We start from the raw sequence: 16,742 nt of genomic DNA, 5'->3' as shown, positions 1-16,742 counted from the left end.
AGTCTGAAGTAGCTGGAATGTCTGCTGAATGGCAGTAGGAAATACAACAGACATGACACGGAGCAGCAGCAGCAAAGTTATTTTTATGAATAGAGGGGATGAGTGGGAAAACTTGTGTGATTGCCAGAGACTGTGGTCTTCAGCAGGGGCTCGGTGGCTCCGTGTGGGGGCAACTGGCTCTGGTTGCTTAGCATTAGTATTAGATAAACACTCTGTCTGAGGATGTCAACGTCTCCATTAATACCAGAGCTGCCACACAGGCCATGCTTGAGTGACACAGTGTTTTGTGGAGTGTGACAGGGGTTGTAAACGCTAACTCTCTCTGGCTGCATCTCCGAGCCTGGTGGAGCCAAACCCTGGCGACACCTGGGAGTGCAGAGGCGCTACACTCTGGCACGCTGTGGAGATGATACACGGTGTCGTGTCTTCCTAGCATCGACTGTACTAAATACATTTTATTCAGAATCGTTAAAATTAATGGTCAATAAAAAGGCCATGAAAAATTCTGCATTTAATTGCAACCTGTATTTCCCATTAGATCATTTATTCTGGTCTCCATTTTTTTATATATATATTTTAATCAGCACTGAGTTTGAGATTCGTCGAAGAGGGAAAGCTTAAAAATCTTTGCTCACTTATCACTCCGTACCAACCACAAGCAGATTAGTCTCATTAGTGTGACTACCCAAAGGCTTTTCCACATTCTTCGCAAACCACAATATGGAAGCAGTGTTGAGCTGATGCACTTAAAGCCTGCCACAAGTACACATAGGTCCAGCCACACATTGAGCAGGATATGGGTTTTTCCATGCTTTCACAAAGTGGATGGAGCAGTTTTCCAGTCAATAATTATGCATACAAGATTATTCCAGTTAAAAAGTATTTGTGGATTTTTTTTTATTTATTTATTTTTTTTGTTTGTTTGTTTTTTGTGAAACATCTTTGGAAATAAAGTATTGGTTTAAGTATGTATGTTGAATTATAAGAGGTGTATGCTTATCATCAGATAAAATCAATGTGAAAATATCAATTACTTCATATATACAAAAAGACATAAATCCCCTCAATAAAAAACATAAGTATGGCCAAGCTAAAAGGTACAAAGTTAAAGCTCTCAGCAATCATTATATTGTTATATACTGTTTTGCTCTCTAACAGTAAGGATTTTCTCAAGATCCCGGCTACAACAGGACTTGCTGTGGTACCAACAACAAAACAAAACAATTGTGGTACTGAAGAGGAACAATATGAACCAAACTCCAGCTGTCATAAAGTTCATGGTATATTTCATTTTTTTCCTCCTCTACATTACATTTTCTCAGTCAGAAAGAGAGGAATTTTTCAGTCTGAGAAAACAGCATGGAGAATTAAACTGCCTTGAGCTCAATAATACTGGCCATCTAGGAGCTGCTGAGTTGTTCTGTAGGCTGGAGGGCTGGACAGTGTACTCTTCCCCCTAATGCCCTGTCCATTGATCTTTCCCGTAACTACAGCTCCCCACAGAAACCCACACAATCTGTGCAGAGGAGTGCTCCTAGGCACCCCCCACTTCAAAGGTGCATATTTACTCTTAGAAATTTAGAGAAAGTGCAGCTGTGGATGCATCCTCCAACCTCAATCAATGATAGGGCTGGTCCTCCTGACCCCCCCCCTGCTGGCTAATAAAGTGCTTCTTAGGCTTGGTGGTTTCCCTGGATGTCTTATGGGGTTGGTTCAAACTAGCACTTAGGTTTGTTTCCATTGTCTCTTCTCGAAAATTGATTTTTAGAGAAATACTTATCTTGTTGCTCAACAAAGTTCCACAGTGAATTACAACAGACCGTTTTAGTCTGTCCCCGATTTATTTTTTTATTTCAATTTGCGGCATTTCATATCTGAAATGTACAATTAAGTGCCTCAGCAAACGTCCAAGTGAAGAATAAGACTCAAGAGCATGACGCTGCTGACACAAAGTGTTACCTGTTTTAGTAATTGATATTTTTCACATCAGAGCAGAAATCTCTTATATTCACTTTAGCCTCATATGAAGAAAACTGAACATTTGAACACACATCTCATCAGTGCAACACAGACACAGAACCAGTATAGACAAAAAATCCTTTTTTTTTTTTTTTTTAAATCCTCAATGTGTATCCTGTCACCTCTCCAATAAAGCTTTGATGCTCTGAAAATAATCTCTGGATAAGAGAGCTTCATTTTCAAATACATACATACATTTAAATAAATGTATTAAATAAAAAAATTTTGAAGTCTCTAATTGGCATTTTTGGAGGAATCCACATATGTATTTTGTCTGCTTAACATATCCTGTTTTCCTGTCTTTGACAAATATATTTCATGCTGGGATGCCCATTATGATAATTGTCCTTCCCAATCTTCAAAAACAAACCTGTATTAAGGCAGTAGCTAAAATAGGCCTTCTGCTGAAGATCAGACAATCAAAATCTTTTGTAATTAAGCAAAGCGATATTTTAATTACCGATGATTCAAGCTACTCCATGCTGCTTCCAGCGCCCACTCTGCAACAATTAGGAAAATATATGTCAGCTGTGAATTTCTTCCTTTATTTCACTTAAATGTGCGTCTCAAAAGCGACGCAGCAGGAGATTTATTCAGAAACTATGACATTCATAACTCAAGTTTTTAAGTGACTGGGCAAAGGTGCGGAGGGTTTTGCATATCTGCACAACACCATAAAAACTTTAAAGTAGCATTCACAGGGAACAAATTAACTTAGTTCAAGTATAAAAAAAAGAAAAAAAAATACTTCCACTTGAGAATTTCTCTTACAATCACATTTATGATTTCCACCTGATGATGGCCTGCATAATTTTGCATGAGGAACTTCAGACTCACTGCGAGCAACCTTGAGTACACTGTCTGACATTTGTCATTTGATAATCCCTCTTTAGGTGAGTGGACACCTCACCAGAATTTTCTCCTATAGTGTTGATTACATTCTTCAAGTCTGCCACAATAGCATTAGCTGTGAAAACAGAGAGCGAGAGAGAGAAAAATCCTGTTTCAATGTCATTAATCGTAACTTGTTTGGACTCCTCACACTGACTCTGCCACACATCTTTTTCTCCCCTTTTTCCTCTCTCTCAGCACATACTATTGCTCTCACTCTCCTTGCCACGCCAACATGTTGACAGCAGTTTGTTAGTAGGTATCACTTTTCAGTGAGCAGCCTGAGAGGGAGAGAGGGATGTGGTAATCATCTCTATCTCCGGCTGTTTGGCAGCGTTCCCCTCCGCATGCTGGCAGACATTTGCCATTGAGCGGCTGTCAGGCAGAAAGGGTGTGGGATGTGGGCTCGAGCTACACAGGTCACGGTCATTTCTTTCCAAAAGCCATTGAAGCTAAAACCTTAAGTGGCATTTGAGCTACCTGCACTGTCAGTTCTGACACTCACAACACTAACAAGGAGACCACCGGTAGAGAGTCAAACTCGATTATGTCTCCCTGGTGGATTTCCTTAATATAGCTTAGCTACTGCCAGGCTTGTTTTTCTAACAGAGAGCACATGCTTTCAATATTATGAGAGTTGTTCTGCAGATGTGTTGGGTAAAATTTTGTGCAATAGTTAAAGTAAAGAAAATAATTGTCACCCATTAATTAATATAACAGATACAAGTCTGTTAATCTATTTCAATGCATCTCATAATGTCAACATAATATACAGAGTTTCTATTGAGAAAAGGGCACTAATTATGGTGATAGTTGTGAACGGCATACTGCCCTACTACACAACAGGTGAGAGGCAAAGAAGGGCTGTAATTAAGAGATAGCTGGGTACTTTCAGCTGCTCAGCAGTGAGTGGAGGGTTATTAAATTTCTAACTATTCATTTTGTTTGATAGGATATGGCATTGTAGGGTGGGTAACAGTCCTGCAAAGCTTTAGCTGTTTAGCTGTTTTTGTTGCTGCTCTCTCCACACTGTTATCAATACAGCTGGATGTGCAGTTTCTATAAATCATTACAGTGATAGCAGCGATTCACTATTTGGTGAAAACATAGACTAATATAAAAATCATTTTCAATTGAACACACCAACACAAATTAATGTTGTTTTTCCAAAGTAGCACACGGTGTCATACAGGTTATCCTACAAGCCAGAATAACAGTCGTGCTCCTCATCATCATGATTATAATGCATTAATTCAAGGCTGTCTTTAGTTCACAAACCAGAGGCCCGTAATTTATGCTGCATTATTTGGGATCCCCACTAATCAGCAAAAAAATATCTAGTTCCACTGAAAGGTTAAAACTTTAAACAAAACTGCATAAAAAAAAAGTAGTCTGACTTCCATGGCTGCAAACCGAATTGTGCTTGATAAGTTGCAGGCTCTCACAACCTGGACCTGTGATCTTTAGAGTGATACCCTCAAGTTCACAGCAACAAATACACTCAATCACTCAGGGAGATCCTAAGTCTCTCAGTTGGCCAATTACTGTTTTTAAAAAGCCCGGGGCACCAAGAAAACTTTGACTCCTGGAAATAAAGACCAATCTGAGAGAGAAACATTGCAGCTATTAAAATCTTTATAATTCTGTAAATCACAAGTGATTTGTTTTGCCCCATGGCTTGTTCTGATACATCCTTGCTGCTATTGCAAAGGGCATGGGGTGACTGCAATTGAGGAGAGCAAGCTTATTTTTACAACTAAGCTTGGAAAAAAAAAAGGATGCCTTTCTTCTTCTGCTTTCTGAGTGCAGAAGGCAAAGATCTCCTCTGTGTCATAATTGCCTGAAGTTAGAGAGTAAAGGCTCTGGACTCCTGATGTTATTGTGGGCCTTTCATCAAGGGGGCTTGGAGTCAGGGTTGCTTTAAAAGATCAGGCACTTGGGAGGATCAGGCTCTATTTTTATTTATGTAATAAAGGCATTTTTAAAAGGAGAGAAAAATGATCATCACTTTTCTATTGTTGCATTAGATGCTTCCCCAACTGGCACTGTCATGGCTGGGTTTGCTGTTTTTGTTGATGCTTAAGGCTCCCATTATTCAAGGCAGATTTACATTTTCTCAATTATTATATTTTTGGACTTCAATATTAAGTATGCTATACTGATTAATTTTGAGGATGGATTCCTAAATTAGCCTGCTTATTCAAACAAAGTGGAAGCCAAAAGTGGTAGAGAGGATCATGCAATTATGAATAAAATCACTCCAATTAAACACTGCCATGTTAACTTTTAGAGAGCACACACTCCACATAATATAATTACAAACTGGGATGAAAAATGGAAAAGAAAACACCAACATTATGGAATGAAGCATTTACAGTTGATGGATTCTCAAAAAGCTCTTCTATCCTCTGGTACTCGGGGTTAAGAATGGCACTCTTCTGCTGCTGCTACGCTCTCCCTCCCAACTGCCACACTCCCCATTCAGCAGTGCAAGGCCCTCTGGTAGTAGACAAGGGCCCTGACTGAGGACGCTTTGATACTTCAGCCTCTAATCACCAGAGTATCCTTATAGTGTTGAGCTGATGGACGAATGGGTCATAGGAAGGATGTCCCAACCATAAATCAGACTACAGGGGTGACAGCACACAAAATAGGTGAATTGTCCTTGGGTTCGCAATGCTGGCGGCATCCCTTGTGTCCCCGGCTAACACCACCCTTTTTATTATTTGGGAGCAAGTCAAACGGATGCCCTACCAGCCATTCTGCCCTCCCCCTTGTGTTTTTCCCCTAGTCTTCAGGCCTAGACCCTGCTATGAACTGTTTCCAGAGTCAGTTACTGGTGTAATTGAAAGTGCTTTGTCATCGCTTTCAGCCAAACACTGATGGATGTGAAGCTGAATGAGCTTTGGGTTTTAGTTATACGAGTGAGCCAGTGTGAGATTTATCACCAGAGGCTTAAGAGGCTACAAGGGACCATTAAAGCACCACGACAATCTACATCACAGTGCACTGTTCATTATTATTCATTAAAATAGCATGCCTTTAATATGTCTAGTTTCCCATGTGGAAAAAAAAACATGTACATAGCCTATATGTTTTGATGACTGTTGAAAAATGAAAAACTACCCGGTTGTCCAGTTCATGACACTCCATTAGATATTGATTTTGAGAGAAAAAGTGAGACATACAAAGTAAAGGGTCTTGGGAATTAATAAACACTGACATGACCGGGATGAATAAGTGAGCAGTTTTTAATGTTTCAACAACATCAAAAACTCTTATATACAGCTTTGAACTTTCAATATTCACAAATGTGAGTCTGTGAGTATTCTCTTAATTTGCAGTCTGTTGTGTTAAACATGCAGTCCTGCTGTAGGCTGAACTGTATGTTGTCTAAATACACTCGTGTTTTCATATCTTTACATAATTAGTGGTGTCTACAGAAAACCTATGAATCCATTTAATTTCAATTCTGCATCAACATCCAAATGCAAAGCGTGGGAGGTGTGCTAGTTCTTATTGTCTCCCACTTATTATAGGCTGCCCCCAGCTGCCTGGGCTGTGAGGGCCTGGATCCTGGATCCTGGCTCCCGTCCAGCTCGGCTCTGATCTGGGCCTCTTTGTGATTTGAGGAGTATAGAGCTTTGCCGGGCTGCTGTCCTAGAGCCATGTTGGAATGCATGAGCAGTGCTGGTGGTACAGAGGGAAATGACCTCATTGTGTGATGCGAGCAAGAGTATGGGGCAAGAGTTACACACTGAGGTTGGTTGGATTATAAATAAAGTAGAGTGCGGTTTCTGTGCTGCAGCCGGGAAATAGGAAAAGGTGAATATCAGTGCTCACAGCACAGTTGTAAATGGTGCCCATTTCTAACACTGGCTCAAGGCTGCCAAGTAAGCACAGCAGAATAAAGTAGATTTATTAGAAAAATATTGGCCGGCCACAATTTTCCATTGTGAATATTCTAAACATTCTTCAGTCAGAATAATAATTAATCATATATTTATGCATATACATTTTTTTATTAATAGTATCTTAACACACAATGTTTTTGCGTTTGAATGGATCTCAGGGATTTGATGCAAATTGTGAATGTAAAATGGTATTAGAGTCAGTCGTGTGGGCTGCTGACTGTGTTCGAGGGGTACTTGGGACTGACCTGTCTGAGGCCTGTGTGCATGTGGGTCGTCTCGTGGAGCTGGAACATTAAGGAACAAAAGGCTGAGACCCTGCCAGAGGCATAGATACCTGGGAAGAGAGACAAAGGCAATTTTACTTTAACAAAAAGCACAGTGTCCAGGATGAGCAATGCTTACCTAGATGCATCATCAGTGTGCGAAACCTGATATGACTTCCAGGACATCCCACAGAAAGATGTCTGGGACCTCAGGGTTAATGTTGTGCTTGTTTTGGCACCTTTCCCCACATACTAAATTAAAATCCCATGATATTCCCAAAAAGGTGTCTATTTTTCATAATGCTAAGTGTGGCTAAATGTAGCTAGATGAAATCAATAGATATGGCGTTACCTATGGGAAAATTAGCATGGTAAATGAACATTAACTTGCAGATGGCTGGATATGGGGCATCGCTGTGGCTCCTAACAAACAATTGATTAACTTGTAAATTCCCATTGCCCAGCTGTTATTCAGGCTGTTTACCATAAATAAAAGAGGGGGAGTAGAGAAAGGATCCAGATGCTTTGAGTGCAGAAGAAAGGCAATCTGTCATTGTTCTCAACTAACACTGATGGATGCTGCTTTGAATGGGGATTGGTTTTAGTTAAACATGACAAAGTGAGGGATGACACACCATTGGTCACAAAGGTCTGGAGGTCCAGCAACGCCTCAGCAGTTGCTTTATTCAGCCAAGTCAGCCTATGGTTCATGTATCAGCTACCAATAAAGGAAAAAGTTTTTTGGCTTTGAGGTTTGTTTGTATTACTTTGTGTTATGTGTGTTATGCTGAAGATGAAAAATGGAAAATTTACTCTCAGCATATACCAATACAGCATCCCCTTCACTTCATCTGACTTGATGCTTTAGTCAAAATGGTAAAGTACGATAAGAGTGAAGCCCATTACAAAGATTCTGGCCTGTAGAGGTCTAACAAAGTTACTGCTGAAGAAGTGATCCTTATGTAATGAACCGTATACACTGGCAGCAAACCAAACCAAAGTCTGACATCAGGTAAAAACATTAAATGCAGTTCAGTCAGGCAGTGGGGCATAAAAACTTTAAAGAGAGTATGTGTTTTGAAGATACTGATGTCAACTGAGAGGAGCATGGGAAGAGAAATCCTGTTGAAGCCAGATTTCAGTGTAATGCCAGATTGTAAATGGTCCAGTAAACCCAAAAATAAGTAGGGTGATGTAAAATGCATATGGGCTGCCCTTCCCACTGCAGAGGATCACGTATATGTTCTCAGGAAAGCATGACATCAGAGATCTGGAAAGAACAAGACAAGACTTTCTTTAGCCCTGACTGCACACACACACACACGCACACACACAACCACTGGAGTGGGGAGGCTCTTCAGAATATCCCAGTGGGACAGTTTAAGTAAAATCTTCTGCAAAACTCATCGTTGATTGACAGATATGATTGAAGTAAAAATCCAATGTCAAACATACATTCATTTCATCTTCTGTCATTGACCATTTACTTCGCACATAAAACAACTGCACCATGAACGTCGACGTCAGCAAGAAACACGCTTCACCACCACATGCATACAGTCACGTTCAATGCATTTGGTTTCGTCGAAGGTAAGGTGTAACCATGAAGGTTACGCAAAATATTCAAAACTAAACTCACGCCTAAAACAAGCTAAATGAACTGCAGAAACAATGTCAATCAAACAAGGTTAGAATTTCTATTCCAATAGTAGTGCAGGGACCAATTGCTGCTAATTAGTGCTAACATGTAAATCCAATAACATCACCTTAAAAAAAAAAAAAAAAACAGAAGTAAAAACTCTCTTGTTCTTCAATCAATTTAATGCAAATCCTCTTAAAGGCACCACATTGAAAACAACATTCAGTGACTTGAATTAGCTGATGACACCCATTGTCTCACAAACTGTCTCACAAAGTGCCCATCCATCCATCCATCTTCTACAACTTCTCTGTTTCCAGGTTGCGGGAATGCTGGAGCCAATCCCGGGTCACTTTGGGTGAGGGGCGGGGTTCACCCCGAACAGGTCATCAGTCCATCACAGGGCCAACACACAGAGACAGACAGAGACCAACAACCACTCACACTCGCACTCAGACCAACGGACAATTTAGAGTCACCAGTTAACCCAAACCCAACATTTGGACGGTGGGAGGAAACCCACCCAGGCCGGGAAAACGAACCCACAACCTTCTTACTGTGAGGCAACAGCGCTTACCACTACACCGCCGTGATGCCACCCCAGCTTCAATTATGCAGATATTTAAGTCTTATTAAGTAAAAACAACACAGGTGAGTTATTTAAAATATGGCTAGTACAGCTTTCATCAGCTTTTGCAGCCAGGTCCAAGTGGCCATTCAAGGAAATGCATTTTTTTTTTACGTTTTTATGTTCATTTTCAGCCCTTGAGAATGTAGCCTGTATTTCACAATCCAAAACAAAGTTTACAAAACATAACAAAAGCTTACCTCAAATTTCTTCAGTAAAAGAAATAATATGTTCTCATAATGGACAGCAGCTAGAACAGTCCATTCTGGCAAACAGTATTTTTTTTTCTAATATTTTCTTTTTAAAAAGTTAACAGTACAGTGGGCGAAAACCACTAATAGGAAACCTTTGATTTCTGTATATTGATGTGTTATCATTCCATTTTAAATTTAATGATGGTTGTTTGCCATAAGATGATTTTATACAGTTTTTAACATTGGATAATACAAAAATGTTGATTTTGAAAATCATACAACTGTAAGTTGTCCTATGCTAGCTGCCCAAAGCAAAAGTATTTTGTGAAACGCATGACCAAGCCTGAGGTACAGCCCAAAGCAAATGGCTTCGCTTCTTCTTGCGTAGTCACCAATGTCGTGTATGTGTGTGTATAAATATATACATTTACACCAACACACATATGTAAGAAAGATAACTAGCACTGACTACACGACTCTTCTCAACAAAAGCCAAAAAACAAACACTTGGGTGAGATGCAGGCTTTACACAATGCCATACATGACAAATGCCCATAATGCAGAGCTAAAGAATTGAGGCAGGGGGACTTAAAATAATAGCGTTACACATAAAGATAAACTTCTGGATAGTTTGGAAACACCATGAAATTACAGCATTATACGTAGTATGTACTGTCTCTATTATAGCTATTGCAAAGTGCTGGTTCATTAAACATCAATAAGTATGAATAAGTATCGCTTTCCTCAGGCCCCGGAGGCTATAATGATTATGCAAGCCTAGCAAGAGTATATGGTATGGTGCTGCCTAAGAAAAATCTATTGAAATATGCATTTCTAATTCCATATAATTGGACAGTATTGGTGACATTAACAAAATGTACTTTTGCATATTTGTGCTAACAACATTCTGATCTGAATATCATATGTAACTGCCATGGTTTCTATTTTACTGATATTAAGCTTGAAATTGCTCTCTATAATTTTAAAGTGTCACATTTTAAAAGAACAATTGCTCAAATACATCACAGATTGAAAAGATATAACTATTAATAGCACATTTCCTGTCAGACTGGGTTTTAATTGTGCAGAACCAATATGATTCCAGTCATCAATGAGACAGAATGTCAGATCAGCATGTTTTTTGTGATGTTGCTTTTAGTTCTCTAATGTGAGTCCATGTGGCCAGACTGCTCACAGACTTGGCCACTGGCTGAAGCCGATTGTCTGAGTTAGGCAGCAGAACATAAGACTCCCCACATGGAAAAAGGAGGAAAAAACAGTGGAGGAGTTTTAGCAGTTAGCCCTCAGACATGAAGACTCTAGAGGAAACACCAGAAAGCCATTAACTAACCGCAGTATTATGGTGATCTATTTGCTGGAATGGGCTACAGACAGCTAATGAACGAGTCCATCGCATGCGCTTGCACACTGAGAAGCAGCACACAACGAGAAGCAATGCTGAAAGAGCTCTTGCTTGTACAAAACAGTGTGACAGATCAATGCCCGATTCCTAAATCAAGGGAAAAGGTTATTCTGTCTCACAGGGATTCCACTTACTATCCCCCTATATCTAAGACACTCCCATACCCTTTTAACCAAACAAGTCCACCTCCCCCCCAAAAAAAAACCAAAAAAACCCAACACACATCTCCTAATTAAGAGTGAGGCAGTGGGGCTTTTTTGTGTCTGTGGTTATGCTTGCAATGTTAGTGTCTGGAGTGTGAAAACAGATCTGATGGACTGGTGCCCTCAGCTCTCCCTGATCAGGCTCCAGCAGGTATCCCCCATGATTGACAGCTCACAGGTCAGGCGCCCATCTCTCAGTGTGTTAGAGGGTGGGCGGTAAAGAGATTTGGAATGCCTGGGACCCTGATTGCTTTATTGCTCGTCTGTCAGAACCATTGTACAGCTCTGTATTATTAGGGCTCGCCATCTCTCACCGTCTGGAAGGTGTCGCGTCTCAGCTCTGCATAAAGAATCACCACTCCATTCAAAATCCTCTCTCTTATTGGCTGAAAGGAAGAAAGCACAGATTTTTCCACAGGACCTCCTGTATTGGTTTGTCAGATAATGCAATACGAGTGTCTCCAGGGAATGGTTGGGATGCTGCTGCTATACTTTCAAATGCAGAAGATTTGAGATCATTTGGCAATAACGTATCACAGCAATACCAACAATAGTCTATGACATTAAATGGGAATTCCGTTGATGTTCATGATGACGAAGAAGATATTATTCATTTGGCTTTACTGATGTTTGTTTTAGAGATAAAAGTCCCCTTAAAAACCTGTGATATTCTGGTGTAGCTGAGACCTTTTTCATTTTTACTTAATCATTTCATTATTTTCTTTTTTTAATTAAAAAATGTCAATTGTGCAGATGGGCTTATTTTCATTTGTTTTTGTACAACTGATTGATTAAAGCAAGTCAGTCTGATAATTGGCACTTTGCTTGACATTTAATTGACAAAAGACCAGTGACTTGACAAAAATAATCTGCATATTGACCATAGCTTTCAGCCCTAGTTGCAATTTAATTTATGTTGAGGTAATATTATGTGTAGCTTTCAGATGTAATTAAGTGGAAATATATTGTTTGTAATCACAAAAGATGGAACAGTTTTGGATTTACCCCATTTCTTTTTACAATAAAACAGTTGCAAACCAAATGTAAGTTGGGATATGTACAAACTAGGATTTGGTTATAGTATCGTAAAACGAATAGTGAAATATGCAGTAATCTATTTTGCAGTCTTATTATGTTAGCTCACTTTTAATTCACTGACAAATCAATCAGTACTAAAGCAAAATCACAGAACCGTCTAAAATTGTCTTGACATGAAAAGGTAGTACACAGAAAGGAAATTTTAACTAAAGTAATATAATGTAGTGGAATGGATGTCCTTCACTATAGCTGATTCTTAATGAAACAAAGAGCCTTCAAAAACACACTGACCCAGTAAACATAACCCTTTCACAAATCTCTAGCTGACTTCTTCCTGTTATTCCCCAGACTGAGATGACAGACTGGCATGTTGTTGAGGGTCATCTGAGCAGTACCTCCTGGTCCCCTGGAGCACAGGTGATAGCCGGGGCACATCCCCAAGTGCTCTTGCTAACAGCAGTTGCACACAAGTTGTGATTGGTCCCCGCTCCCACCCCAAATCCACGCAACCTCTTTTTCTGTTGTCTTCTTGAAAGGCAATGCGAGCACAGCTCAGGATACCTCTGCTCTCTTGCCCTGGCAGTGCTATCCTTGTGGGGCCTTCTGGGAACAGCAGCGAGATGTTAGATTAGACCTGCAAGTCTGGGCAGGGCCTGAGAGGGGATGCAGCGCAGAGGGACTGCCCATTCTGTCTATGGCTCATGCTCCGTTACGGTTTTGTCTGGGGGTGCGAAGAGACCAATTCCAAATGCCGTCTCCTTCGAGATCCTGTCTCGAATAACTGCCGAAGAAAACTTCACTAATGCAGTTATCCCTGTTGATCTGCCATGTCTTATTAGACCGATCGTATTTGACAGGTAGTTGAACAGCAGATTCATTCATCACTGACAAGTCGCTTTCAAGTTAGTGATCGTACTGACATTACTGTTCCTCATCGTGTACATGTGTCAAAATCTGGGAAATGAATGATAACCTCTTCATCACTCTACCCCCTGAGTGTTCTTACTGGAAGCCATATTGATTTTGTTAGTCTGAGAGTCCTTGCATTGCCTGGCCTTTACCTCAGGGACAAATCTAATTGTTTATCTCTGGACAGACTTCTGCCTTTACTCCCTTCTGTCTCATTATGTGCCAAGATTTGTCAAGTCAAGTCTCTCCACACTCTCAAATCTCGCTTTACAACATGTCGTTCGGCAGAACACTACAGATGGCTTACTTATCAACAGACCCTCCCACATGGAATGCTACAAACATGACAGCACAACACACTTGCAAAAATATACACAAACTGACATACAATGTAATCACACTCTGGAGACAAAATTACACATACTGACACACAAAACATGATGATTTTTGATATCTTTGTGGAGGCTTTTTCCAAGAATGATGAGGAACTACTGATTTTTTTTTAGATCTAAAGCACACTGAACAAAATAATGTTGAAATAGATACTATTCTACATTAATTCATCAAAGACAATGCGGTCTGTTTTCTTATTTCTAATCACTGTTATCACAGATGGCTTATGGTAAAATAAAACATTGAACACAATGAAAGTCCTCACTAAATCAAATGAAACCACTAATTTACCCAGCTGGGTGAAGTCAGTGGACTCATTTGTCACTATTCAATGTAGAAAATACTGTAATTTAACAATTAAGTCTTTTGTCAGAAAAGTAGCATAACTTTATATAATACACCAGACTGACTCGACATTAGAAATAAGTGAATGATGTGGTTATTTCAACATCACTATAGTTCCAATTTTGCTTAATGTAATGATTACTTGGGGGGGGGGGGGGGGGGGGGGGGGGGGGGGTTTAAAACAAACAAACAAAAAAAACTATCTGGTGAACATTTTACAACTCTCTACCATAACATTTGCACGTGAGGTTCACTGAGCACCATAAACCCGTCTGAACTCTTCACTTCTATAAACTCAGTGTGTTCTTAAAGAACATAAACAATACCAGTGAACAAAGAAAAGGCTTTTTTTAAACTACAATCAAAGAACCCACAAGACAACTTTTTTTATATAAATTCTGCTGGTCAGCGGGGTATTAGCCACTTATGAACTAAAATAATGTTGACTTACATTGTTTAAACCAGGCAAGGGTTAAAAATTTAAGTTGAGCAACTCTTGTGTTATTTTACTTTTCTTTCTATTTACTTACCTCTGTTAAAAAAAAACAAACAAACAAAAAACTTCATTAAAATAGCTACACAATACCCAGGTACAAATGTCAAAGCATTATAAAACCTAACAGTTGGCAAACTTCAATCAGTTTACAAACTTTTTTTTTTCCCTATTAAATCATCTTGCCTTCTCTCCAGCCCTCCAAACTCTTTCAGGCCATTGGAAGCCCTTGGTCAGGTTTTATCAGTGAGTTAACTCCAAGGAAGTAGGCCAGATCGATAAGCACATTCTCAGAAAGGAGCTGGAGCAGAGAGTTAGAGGCGTGGGGGAGAGAGGCGTGAGAGGCAGGGAGCAATCAGAGAGCTATGGATGTGTGTGCCTTCAGGAGTGGATCGATGCACTGACAGGAGCCCTGCTTTGTTCTCTCACAGTGCTCAGATGTTAGGCGTGCTTAACATGATTGCTTAAAGGTTTCTGTTTGCCTACTTGTGTTTTTGTTTGTCATTTTCCCTACTTAAAGTACATCCTGCTGTCCCTTTTGTTAGGAAGTTCGACAGGTATTTAGGTTGACTGCCTAATAGACTGTCTGTTTTCATACTTTAAGTGCTTTTTTTTTTTTTTTTTAATAAATCAGCAGGGTTTAGCTTATACTTCACACTTTCAAATGTCATAAATTTCAGGGCATATCCAAGTCCATAACAATGAGCAACAAAGCTGTTCATACAAACTGTATAAACACTTTTTAAACAATATCATAAAGCATTCCTTTGAACGTATAAAAAATCTATTTTTGAAGAAAGCATTAAAAATGACTTTGGTGCCCTCGTTTTTTTTCTAAATACAAGTACTGCTTGCTTTTTTACCAATCGGTTTTTGACATCACTTGTCATTTCTCCAGTTCCAAAGAATTTTTCATCATTAGAAATCAGCATTCTTTATCCTTTAGCCACATGGCCACCCAAAACGAGTTAAACACTTTGCCTTTCTCAATACCCTGCCAAGAATTACTCCTAACAAAAAGTTGGGTGTCCCTGCTTCCTCACAGAAAGGTGTTGACCGCAAAGGACAAGTAGGTGTCAATAGATTTGCTCTCAGCGCCTATGGGACGTTGAGACGCATGAGCTCTTTTCCAAGGCTTAATAAGATGGCACAGATGCGCCCTTGTCTGAGCACAGCCCTGTGTCTCATTGTACGTTGGCCTCCCAACCCTGCCACTGTGAGACCTCTATTGCATTGGCTGCATGAGAGGGTCTCATTAGGACAGGCAAACGAAAACCGGGGTCAAGGTATATAAAGGTAGCCACAGCTAAGGAGCATGCCTCTAAGATGAGTTGGGAGCTCCACCACGTCCTTGGGCCACCCCTGCAGACCTCTGGTCCTCCCCATCATGACCCCCAATATCCACCGTTATTTGATGAAGCAGAGCTTGATAATTATTTTTGCGTGGATGGAGAAGGGGGCACAGTGTGAATGGAGTGTCTCACTCTAAGGGAAAGGATAGTAGGGGATGACAGAAAAAAAAACTAACCAAAAAAAAAAAAAAAAAAGATCAAAAGCAGGCCTTTCGCTTTTCATGCCTCAGAGGCTCCAAAGAGGATAAGGAACAATTGGGCCCTGGGTATCCTGTCCTCTCTGGCAATTAGACTCAGCTGATGAAGTGAAAGGGATGAATGGCAGGGTTCAAGGCCTTCTGTAGGATTCACACAACAGGGTGTGTTTTTACCTTCTTTTCCTTTATCTTCGTCTTTCTTTAGAGTGCCAGAAATGCAGCTGAAATATTTCCAGATGAAGACAATGTGATTCAAGGTGCCAAATCTTAATCAAGGGGGCTGATGGGAGTGAAGATGTATGAGAGGAGCTAAGGGGCAAAAACAGACTTTTATGTCATCATATGTGCGCAGACTCTGAAGACAAAACACAAAAAGGTGGACCAATGTGGTCACCTACACTTTTATTTCATTCAGTCCAGAATGCTATAAGACAAATAAGCTTCATCAACAACTATTAAATGTTGCTTTTGTACATCGTTAATAGGATGAAGCAGATGCACCTGACATATGGACAATTGTTCTTCCAGACAGTGTTTAGTGTTCTCAGAAACACATCTGATTGGCCAGTTTTAACCAGTTTCACAAGCATTCTCATAGTAATTTGCAATAATTAAGCCGATCCAAAGTGCACTCTTATTTCAATAAGAATATTCAGTCAGCTCTCACAAAACATGTCAAAGTTGCATTTGTCGCTGGGCGGCTTTTCCCCTTTTATACTTCTACTTTGGGTGTGTGGGTGTAAATAAACGTACTCGTACTGAAACAAAAACAATTATCGGTGTTAACTGGCAAACTGTAACAGGTTTTTAAAAAACTGTAGTCCTGCCAAAAATAAATAAA

Source organism: Echeneis naucrates, chromosome 16, assembly GCF_900963305.1.
Source record: "Echeneis naucrates chromosome 16, fEcheNa1.1, whole genome shotgun sequence".
Lineage (NCBI taxonomy): Eukaryota > Metazoa > Chordata > Actinopteri > Carangiformes > Echeneidae > Echeneis > Echeneis naucrates.
Note: the sequence above shows the minus strand (reverse complement) of the source record.